This window comes from Chiloscyllium plagiosum, unplaced genomic scaffold, assembly GCF_037043375.1.
Source record: "Chiloscyllium plagiosum isolate Xiang-an unplaced genomic scaffold, Cpla_swu_hap1 HiC_scaffold_41, whole genome shotgun sequence".
NCBI classification, from domain to species: domain Eukaryota; kingdom Metazoa; phylum Chordata; class Chondrichthyes; order Orectolobiformes; family Hemiscylliidae; genus Chiloscyllium; species Chiloscyllium plagiosum.
In genome coordinates this window covers 43267012-43277424 of record NW_028270179.1, presented here as the reverse complement: position 1 = coordinate 43277424, position 10413 = coordinate 43267012, and the positions used below count along the sequence as shown (strand labels likewise).

The following is a 10413-nucleotide window of genomic DNA, read 5'->3' as shown; positions in this document are numbered from 1 at the left end:
GATACACTGTCCTTTCCCCTCTCTCTCTCTCTGGGACCGGGGTGTGTTAGATACACTGTCCTTTCCCCCCCGCTCTCTCTCTGGGACTGGGGTGTGTTAGATACACTGTCCTTTCCCGGCCTCTCTCTCTCTCTCTCTGGGACCGGGGTGTGTTAGATACACTGTCCTTTCCCCCCTCTCTCTCTCTCTCTGGGACCGGGGTGTGTTAGATACACTGTCCTTTCCCCCCCTCTCTCTCTGGGACCGGGGTGTGTTAGATACACTGTCCTTTCCCCCCTCTCTCTCTCTGGGACCGGGGTGTGTTAGATACACTGTCCTTTCCCCCCTCTCTCTCTGGGACCGGGGTGTGTTAGATACACTGTCCTTTCCCCCCCTCTCTCTCTCTGGGACCGGGGTGTGTTAGATACACTGTCCATTCCCCCCTCTCTCTCTCTCTCTCTCTCTCTCTGGTTGAGAGAGCCAGGAAGGTGTAGTAATACCTGATACCTCATGGTGTGATTGTGCAGGATTTGCATCCTGAGGCAAAATAGTTGCGGGCTGAGATGCGTGCTCCTGGCCATGAGTCACTCCGAGGATTGAGGAGGGAGGCGGTGAGAGCTCTCTTTCCTCCTTATTTCCCTGTAATCTTCCTGACTCCCGGAATGAGTGAAGACACCAAAGTCTACGCTGAGACTGACAGAGAGAGAGAGAGAGAGAGGACTGAGCAGGTCGAAGACTTGACTGGCTTTCCCGGCGTCCAGGTACCTAGGTCGCTATCGCAATGCAGGTCATCGCATCCTGCCTTCCCTCACGCCCGCCCCTCCTGGAATCTCAACACTCCTCCTGTCCCCGGAGGAAATCAGAGGGCGAGGGGGGGAGCGGGGCTGCCATCTTGGATAGCTGACCGGTGGCGGTGGGTGGATGGGTGGGGCGGAGGGAGGGAGGGAGGGAGGGGCAGCCGGGTGACCTTTGCCCCTCTGAGCTGGGCAGAGACGGCGGGGCCGCGTGAGGGAGGGGGCGAGGGCGGCTGGCAGACCGGGTCAGCCCGAAGGGTGCGGCAGGAGTTACGTGGGGAGGTGGGGAGGGGGTCTGACTCAGGATCGTCTGCCCCCCCCACCCCAACTGCGCGTGTGGGAGATCGCACTGACCGCACAAACAGATCCTTCGGTCCAACGCCAGCCCAGATATGCCGTACCTAAACCTCTGCCAGGTCAGCCCGACGCTCCGAGGAAACACTCCCCGGGCTCAAAACCTCCCAACATCCTCGGAAATCGTTTCTGATCCCTTTCACAACATCCTTCCTGTCATAGGGAGAGCGGAATCGAACGCAGTATTCCCAAAGTGGCCCTGACCGATACAGCCACAACGTGACCTCCCAACTCCTACACTCAACACACTGACCGATACAGCCACAACGTGACCCTCCCAACTCCTACACTCAACACACTGACCGATACAGCCACAACGTGACCCTCCCAACTCCTACACTCAACACACTGACCAATACAGCCACAACGTGACCCTCCCAACTCCTACACTCAACGCACTGACCAATACAGCCACAACGTGACCTCCCAACTCCTACACTCAACGCACTGACCGATACAGCCACAACGTGACCCTCCCAACTCCTACACTCAACGCACTGACCAATACAGCCACAACGTGACCTCCCAACTCCTACACTCAACGCACTGACCGATACAGCCACAACGTGACCCTCCCAACTCCTACACTCAACACACTGACCGATACAGCCACAACGTGACCCTCCCAACTCCTACACTCAACACACTGACCAATACAGCCACAACGTGACCCTCCCAACTCCTACACTCAACACACTGACCGATACAGCCACAACGTGACCCTCCCAACTCCGACACTCAACGCACTGACCGATACAGCCATAACGTGACCCTCCCAACTCCTACACTCAACACACTGACCGATACAGCCACAACGTGACCCTCCCAACTCCTACACTCAACACACTGACCAATACAGCCACAACGTGACCTCCCAACTCCTACACACAACACACTGACCAATACAGCCACAACTTGACCTCCCAACCCCTACACTCAACACACTGACCGATACAGCCACAACATGACCCTCCCAACTCCTACACTCAACGCACTGACCAATACAGCCACAACGTGACCTCCCAACTCTGACACTCAACACACTGACCAATACAGCCACAACGTGACCCTCCCAACTCCTACACTCAACGCACTGACCAATACAGCCACAACGTGACCCTCCCAACTCCTACACTCAACACACTGACCAATACAGCCACAACGTGACCCTCCCAACTCCAACACTCAACGCACTGACCAATACAGCCACAACGTGACCCTCCCAACTCCTACACTCAACACACGGACCAATACAGCCACAACGTGACCCTCCCAACTCCTACACTCAACGCACTGACCGATACAGCCACAACGTGACCCTCCCAACTCCAACACTCAACGCACTGACCAATACAGCCACAACGTGACCCTCCCAACTCCTACACTCAACACACTGACCAATACAGCCACAACGTGACCCTCCCAACTCCAACACTCAACGCACTGACCAATACAGCCACAACGTGACCCTCCCAACTCCTACACTCAACACACTGACCAATACAGCCACAACGTGACCCTCCCAACTCCTACACTCAACGCACTGACCGATACAGCCACAACGTGACCCTCCCAACTCCAACACTCAACGCACTGACCAATACAGCCACAACGTGACCCTCCCAACTCCAACACTCAACGCACTGACCAATACAGCCACAACGTGACCCTCCCAACCCCTACACCCAACACACTGACCGATACAGCCACAACGTGACCTTCCCAACCCCTACACTCAACGCACTGACCAATACAGCCACAACGTGACCTCCCAACTCCTACACTCAACGCACTGACCGATACAGACACAACGTGTCCCTCCCAACTCCTACACTCAACACACTGACCGATACAGACACAACGTGTCCCTCCCAACTCCTACACTCAACGCACTGACCAATAGAGCCACAACGTGACCCTCCCAACTCCTACACTCAACGCACTGACCGATACAGCCATAACGTGACCCTCCCAACTCCTACCCACAACACACTGACCGATACAGACACAACGTGTCCCTCCCAACTCCTACACTCAACACACTGACCGATACAGACACAACGTGTCCCTCCCAACTCCTACACTCAACGCACTGACCAATAGAGCCACAACGTGACCCTCCCAACTCCTACACTCAATGCACTGACCAATACAGCCACAACGTGACCCTCCCAACTCCTACTCTCAACACACTGACCAATACAGCCACAACGTGACCCTCCCAACTCCTACACTCAACATACTGACCAATACAGCCACAACGTGACCCTCCCAACTCCTACACACAACACACTGACCGATACAGCCACAACGTGACCTCCCAACTCCTACACTCAACGCACTGACCGATACAGCCACAACGTGACCCTCCCAACTCCTACACTCAACGCACTGACCAATACAGCCACAACGTGACCCTCCCAACCCCTACACTCAACGCACTGACCAATACAGCCACAACGTGATCTCCCAACTCCTACACTCAACATACTGACCAATACAGCCACAACGTGACCCTCCCAACTCCTACACACAACACACTGACCAATACAGCCACAACGTGATCTCCCAACTCCTACACTCAACACACTGACCAATACAGCCACAACGTGACCTCCCAACTCCTACACTCAACGCACTGACCGATACAGCCACAACGTGACCTCCCAACTCCTACACTCAACGCACTGACCAATACAGCCACAACGTGACCCTCCCAACCCCTACACTCAACGCACTGACCAATACAGCCACAACGTGATCTCCCAACCCCTACACTCAACGCACTGACCAATACAGCCACAACGTGACCCTCCCAACTCCTACACTCAACACACTGACCGATACAGCCACAACGTGACCTCCCAACTCCTACACTCAACGCACTGACCAATACAGCCACAACGTGACCTCCCAACTCCTACACTCAACACACTGACCGATACAGCCACAACGTGACCTCCCAATTCCTACACTCAACACACTGACCAATACAGCCACAACGTGACCCTCCCAACTCCTACACACAACACACTGACCGATACAGCCACAACGTGACCCTCCCAACTCCTACACTCAACGCACTGACCAATACAGCCACAACGTGACCCTCCCAACTCCTACACTCAACACACTGACCGATACAGCCACAACGTGACCTCCCAACTCCTACACTCAACACACTGACCAATACAGCCACAACGTGACCCTCCCAACTCCTATACTCAACACACTGACCGATACAGCCACAACGTGACCTCCCAACTCCTACACTCAACACACTGACCAATACAGCCACAACGTGACCTCCCAACTCCTACACTCAACGCACTGACCAATACAGCCACAACGTGACCCTCCCAACCCCTACACTCAACGCACTGACCAATACAGCCACAACGTGACCCTCCCAACTCCTATACTCAACACACTGACCGATACAGCCACAATGTGACCCTCCCAACTCCTACACTCAACGCACTGACCGATACAGCCACAATGTGACCCTCCCAACTCCTATACTCAACACACTGACCGATACAGCCACAATGTGACCCTCCCAACTCCTACACTCAACACACTGACCAATACAGCCACAACGTGACCCTCCCAACTCCTACACTCAACACACTGACCAATACAGCCACAACGTGACCCTCCCAACTCCGACACTCAACACACTGACCGATACAGACACAACGTGACCTCCCAACCCCTACACTCAACACACTGACCGATACAGGCACAACGTGACCCTCCCAACTCTTACACTCAACGCACTGACCGATACAGACACAACGTGACCTCCCAACCCCTACACTCAACACACTGACCGATACAGACACAACGTGACCTCCCAACCCCTACACTCAACACACTGACCGATACAGACACAACGTGACCCTCCCAACTCCTACACTCAACACACTGACCGATACAGCCACAACGTGACCCTCCCAACCCCTACACTCAACGCACTGACCGATAAAGCCACAACGTGACCCTCCCAACCCCTGCACTCAACACACTGACCGATACAGCCACAACGTGACCCTCCCAACCCCTACACTCAACGCACTGACCGATAAAGCCACAACGTGACCCTCCCAACTCCTACACTCAACACACTGACCGATACAGCCACAACGTGACCTCCCAACTCCGACACTCAACGCACTGACCAATACAGCCACAACATGACCTCCCAACTCCGACACTCAACGCACTGACCGATACAGCCACAACGTGTCCCTCCCAACCCCTACACTCAACGCACTGACCAATACAGCCACAACGTGACCTCCCAACTCCTACACTCAACGTACTGACCAATACAGCCACAACGTGACCCTCCCAACTCCTACACTCAACGTACTGACCAATACAGCCACAACGTGACCCTCCCAACTCCGACACTCAACACACTGACCGATACAGCCACAACGTGACCTCCCAACCCCTACACTCAACACACTGACCAATACAGCCACAACGTGACCCTCCCAACTTTGTGAAACTTGAAAAGGTTCAGAAAAGATTTACAAGGATGTTGGAGGGTTTGAGCTCCAGGCAGAGGCTGAACAGGCTGGGGCTGTTTTCCCTGGAGCGTCGGAGGCTGAGGGGTGACCTTATAGAGGTTTATAAAATCATGAGGGGGCACGGGATAGGGTAAATAGACAAGGTCTGTTCCCCCTGGGGTGGGGGAGTCCAGAACTAGAGGTGTGTAGGGTTAGGGTGAGAGGGGAAAGGGACGTAAAGTGGCAACGTTTTCCCCCAGAGGGTGGTGCGTGTGTGGGTGGAGCTGCCAGGGGATGTGGTGGAGGCTGGGACAATGACTACATTGAAAAGGCATCTGGATGGGGACATGGAGAGGAAGGGTTTAGCGGGATGTGGGCCGAGTGCTGGCAAACGGGACTGGATTAAGTTAGGATATCTGGGCTAGCACGGACGTGGTGGTCCGAAGGGCCTGTTTCCGGGCTGTACATCTCTATGACTCGCCCCTAGTCGATGGGGGGGACAGGTCTTTCAGGGTGTAGGGAGTCAGGAGGGGAGTTACTCTCGCTGCAGGATTCCCAGCCTCTGACTTGCTCCTGGAGACTCAGGATCGATATGGGGCTGGGTCCGGGTCAGTTTCTGCTCAATGGGGACCCCCAGGATGTTGATAGTGGGGGGGGGGGGGGGGGGAGGGGGGATTCAGTGATGGTAACACCATTGAACGTCAAGGGGGCGATGGTTAGATTCTCTCTCAATGGTAACCCCCAGGATGTTGATAGTGGGGGGGAGGGGGATTCAGTGACGGTAACACCATTGAACGTCAAGGGGGCGATGGTTAGATTCTCTCTCAATGGGAACCCCCAGGATGTTGATAATGGGGGGGGGAGGGGGGATTCAGTGACGGTAACGCCATTGAACGTCAAGGGGGCGATGGTTAGATTCTCTCTCAATGGTAACCCCCAGGATGTTGATAGTGGGGGGGGAGGGGGGATTCAGTGACGGTAACACCATTGAACGTCAAGGGGGGCGATGGTTAGATTCTCTCTCAATGGGGACCCCCAGGATGTTGATAGTGGGGGGAGGGGGGATTCAGTGACGGTAACACCATTGAACGTCAAGGGGGCGATGGTTAGATTCTCCCTCAATGGGAACCCCCAGGATGTTGATAGTGGGGGGAGGGGGGATTCAGTGACGGTAACACCATTGAACGTCAAGGGGGCGATGGTTAGATTCTCTCTCAATGGGAACCCCCAGGATGTTGATAGCGAATGGGACACAGTGGGCAGTTACTAATGGGTTGTGACCCTTTCTCTCTCTCTGTCTCTCCCCCCCCTCCCCCTCTCTCTCTCTCCCCCCCCCTGCAGGGTTGACCATGGAACGCACGATCATGCGAGGCCTGGGATTCGGCCTGGTCTTGCTAGGCCTGGTGGGCACCATCGTCTCTTGCGCCCTCCCCCTGTGGCGCCTCTCGCTACCCTCCGGGTCCGGCCAACTCCACCCTCGGCGCCCCCTCCCGCCGGGTGTGGGAGGGGCTGTGGGTCTGCTGCTGGGAGCGCCCCCCGGAGGCCGGGAGTCGCTGCGAGGCCTACCCGTCGCCGTGGAGCCTGCCGCTGGCCGTGCAGGCCGCCCGCGCCCTCACCCTCATCGCCGGGGCCTTGGGCCTACTGGGAGCCCTGGCGGGCGCGGCCTCCGCCCTGGTCTGCCTGCCCCTCCTGAGGGACCCTGTGCACCAGGGGGACGCGGGGGTCTGCGGGGGTTTCCTGGCGCTGGCGGCAGGGACCCTGGAGCTGCTGGCCGCCGGCTGGGTGGTCCACTCTGCCCGTTTGGACCGCGGTGACCCCCTGGTGGCGCTGGACGCCCAGCGGGAGGCCGGGCCCGCCAGCCACCTGGCGCTGGCCGCAGGCGCCGCCCTGGCGCTGGGCGGGATCTTGCTGTGTCTCGCCTGGCCCAAACAGAGCGACAGGTACCCACCCAAACTCCAGAGTGCCGCCTCCACGGCCGAAAAGCCAGCTCGGGCCTGAGGCCTGGGGGTGGCGCAAGCATCAGGGGCTGGGGGAGGGAGACCCCAGACGTCAACCCCGTTGGCCAATTGTCATGCCTCCTCCCAGAATGCAATGGGACCCTCTTGTCCCCCCCATCTCCCCCTCACTCACTCTCTCCCTCCAATCTCCCTCCATCCCCCTCCCCCCTCACTCTCTCCCTCCAATCTCCCTCCATCCCCCTCCTCCCTCACTCTCTCCCTCCAATCTCCCTCCATCCCCCTCCCCCTCACTCTCTCCCTCCAATTCCCCTTCCCCCTCACTCTCTCCCTCCAATCCCCCTCCAATCCCCCTTCCCCCCTCACTCTCTTCCCTCCAATCCCCCTCCATCCCCCTCCCCCTCACTCACTCTCTCCCCTCCAATCTCCCTCCATCCCCCCTCACTCACTCACTCTCTCCCTCCAAATTCCCTCCACACCCCTCCCCCTCACTAACTCTCTCCCTCCAATCCCCCTCCATCCCCCTCCCTCACTCTCTCCCTCCCATCCCCCCTCCATCTCCCTCCACCTCACTCACTCTCATCCTCCAATCTCCCTCCATCTCCCTCCCCCTCACTCAACTCTCATCCTCCAATCTCCCTCCATCTCCCCCTCACTCATTCTCTCCCTCCAATCTCCCTCCATCCCCCTCCCCCTCACTAACTCTCTCCCTCCAATCTCCCTCCATCCCCCCTCCTCTCTATCTCTCCCTCACTCACTCTCTCCCTCCAATCTCCCTTTATCCCCCTCACTCACTCTCTCCCTCCAATCCCCCTCCAACCCCCTTCCCCCTCATCTCTCCCTCGCTCATTCTCTCCCTCCAATCTCCCTCCATCCCCCTCCCCCTCACTCACTCTAACCCTCCCAATCCCCCTCCATCCCCCTCCCCCTCACTCACTCTCTCCCTCCAATCTCCCTCCAACCCCCTCCCCCCGCACACTCTCTCCCTCCAATCCCGTCCCCCCTCACTCTATCATTCCCTCCAATCTCCCTCACCTCTCCCCCATCCCTCCCTCGCTCTCAATCTCCCTCACACTAGCCTCCCTCTCCTCGGTCCCCTCCCTCTGATCCTCTCAGTTGAACACCAACCCCCCCTCCTCCAACCTCCCACCCCTCCCGACCTCACATTTCCCACTCGCCCCGTCCCTCCAACTCGCCTCGGCCATCCCTCATTCCTCCCTCCTCACCCGGCTCTCGCTCTGCACCTCCGCCCTCCCCCCCCCCACACTCCACCTCCCGCGAACGCTCCTCCAGCCTCTGCACCGCCCCTCCCTCGTCCCTCGTGAGGGTAAATCCCACTCCGCCTACCCTCACACTTCCCGACTGCGAACGGAGGACCCCGGAACGAGTTGGGGACCGGTCCCGTTGCCTCGGAAACCTGGATGGACGCATACGCACGGCAAGCGAGTCAGAGATACGTCGGTCAAGATGTGCAGAACTCCCCGGGGGGGGGGCAATTGTGGGGGGGGGGGGGGTAACACGGGGAGGACGGTGTTGCATTTGCCTCCCCCCTCCGCCCACGGAATGCCCTGTCCAGAACCCGAGGGGTCTCCCTTTTGGGTGCCAGGGGCGGGGTTGGGTGTGATCCAGTCGGCCATCTTGTGGTAGACAAATCGCGCCAAACCTTCGCCCGGAAGGGGGTTGGCACCGAGCACAGAACCCTGGGAAATAAACCGCCGAAACGGAGCGACGGCTCGGGGGTGTTGGGGGGTGGTGGGAGGAAGGGGGCTGTTCGACTGGGATGGGCGTCACCATAGAGGCACCGCACACGTCACCCGCCCACGGGTGTTTCCGGACTGTTGGGGGGCGTGGCTGTGAAAAACAGGGAGGGGCCAGTTTCGGATGGGGAGGGTGGGGTGGGGGGTGGGGGCAGGGGAGCCCGCTCGAAGTGATCGTGGGTGACTGCAGACCTAATGCGGAAGGGGATAGCAGGAGCGGGGCGGGCTGAATTCCGAGATGGCATCAGAGAGGGGGTCGGAGGAGGACGGGAATGGCGTCCGACCCGGGATCAGGTCAACTTTAGGCCCCCACCCCGGGTGCCGGCTGTCCGGAATCTTCTCGGAGCGACTGAGGACATCTGAGGCAATAGTGATCACAACTAAAACTTTGTCGGCTTGTAATTAAAGGTTAATTTATTTCACAAAAAGTCAGATTGGTTTGGGACTCCCTTTCTGTCTGGGGGAGGCGGGGTTGGAGGGTCAGCACCGACGGAGCCCCGCACTGTGGGAGGGGTCAGTGCTGAGGGAAGCCCCGCACTGTGGGAGGGTCAGTGCTGAGGGAGCCCCACACTGTGGGAGGGTCAGTGCCGAGGAGCCCCGCACTGTGGGAGGGTCAGTGCTGAGGGAGCCCCCGCACTGTGGGAGGGTCAGCGCTGAGGGAGCCCCGCACTGTGGGAGGGTCAGCACCGACGGAGCCCCGCACAGTGGGGAGGGTCAGCGCTGAGGGAGCCCCGCACTGTGGGAGGGTCAGCGCTGGAGGGGAGCCCCGCACTGTGGGAGGGTCAGTGCTGAGGGAGCCCCGCACTGTGGGAGGGTCAGTGCTGAGGGAGCCCCGCACTGTGGGAGGGTCAGTGCTGAGGGAGCCCCGCACTGTGGGAGGGTCAGTGCTGAGGGAGCCCCGCACTGTGGGAGGGTCAGTGCTGAGGGAGCCCCGCACTGTGGGAGGGTCAGTGCTGTGAGGGAGCCCCGCACTGTGGGAGGGTCAGAGCTGAGGGAGCCCCGCATTGAGGGAGGGTCAGCGCTGAGGGACGCCCGCACTGTGGGAGGGTCAGTGCTG

General features: G+C 58.6%; 1 pseudogene across 1 annotated transcript; it reads left to right on the top strand.

Annotated features, from left to right (window-relative positions):
* The first annotated feature begins 439 nt into the window (after positions 1–439).
* On the top strand, positions 440–7893 carry LOC148138268 (claudin-4-like; annotated as a pseudogene). Its single transcript, XR_015754037.1, has 2 exons — positions 440–740; positions 6986–7893. The product of XR_015754037.1 is annotated as a claudin-4-like (transcript).
* Positions 7894–10413: the final 2520 nt, after the last annotated feature.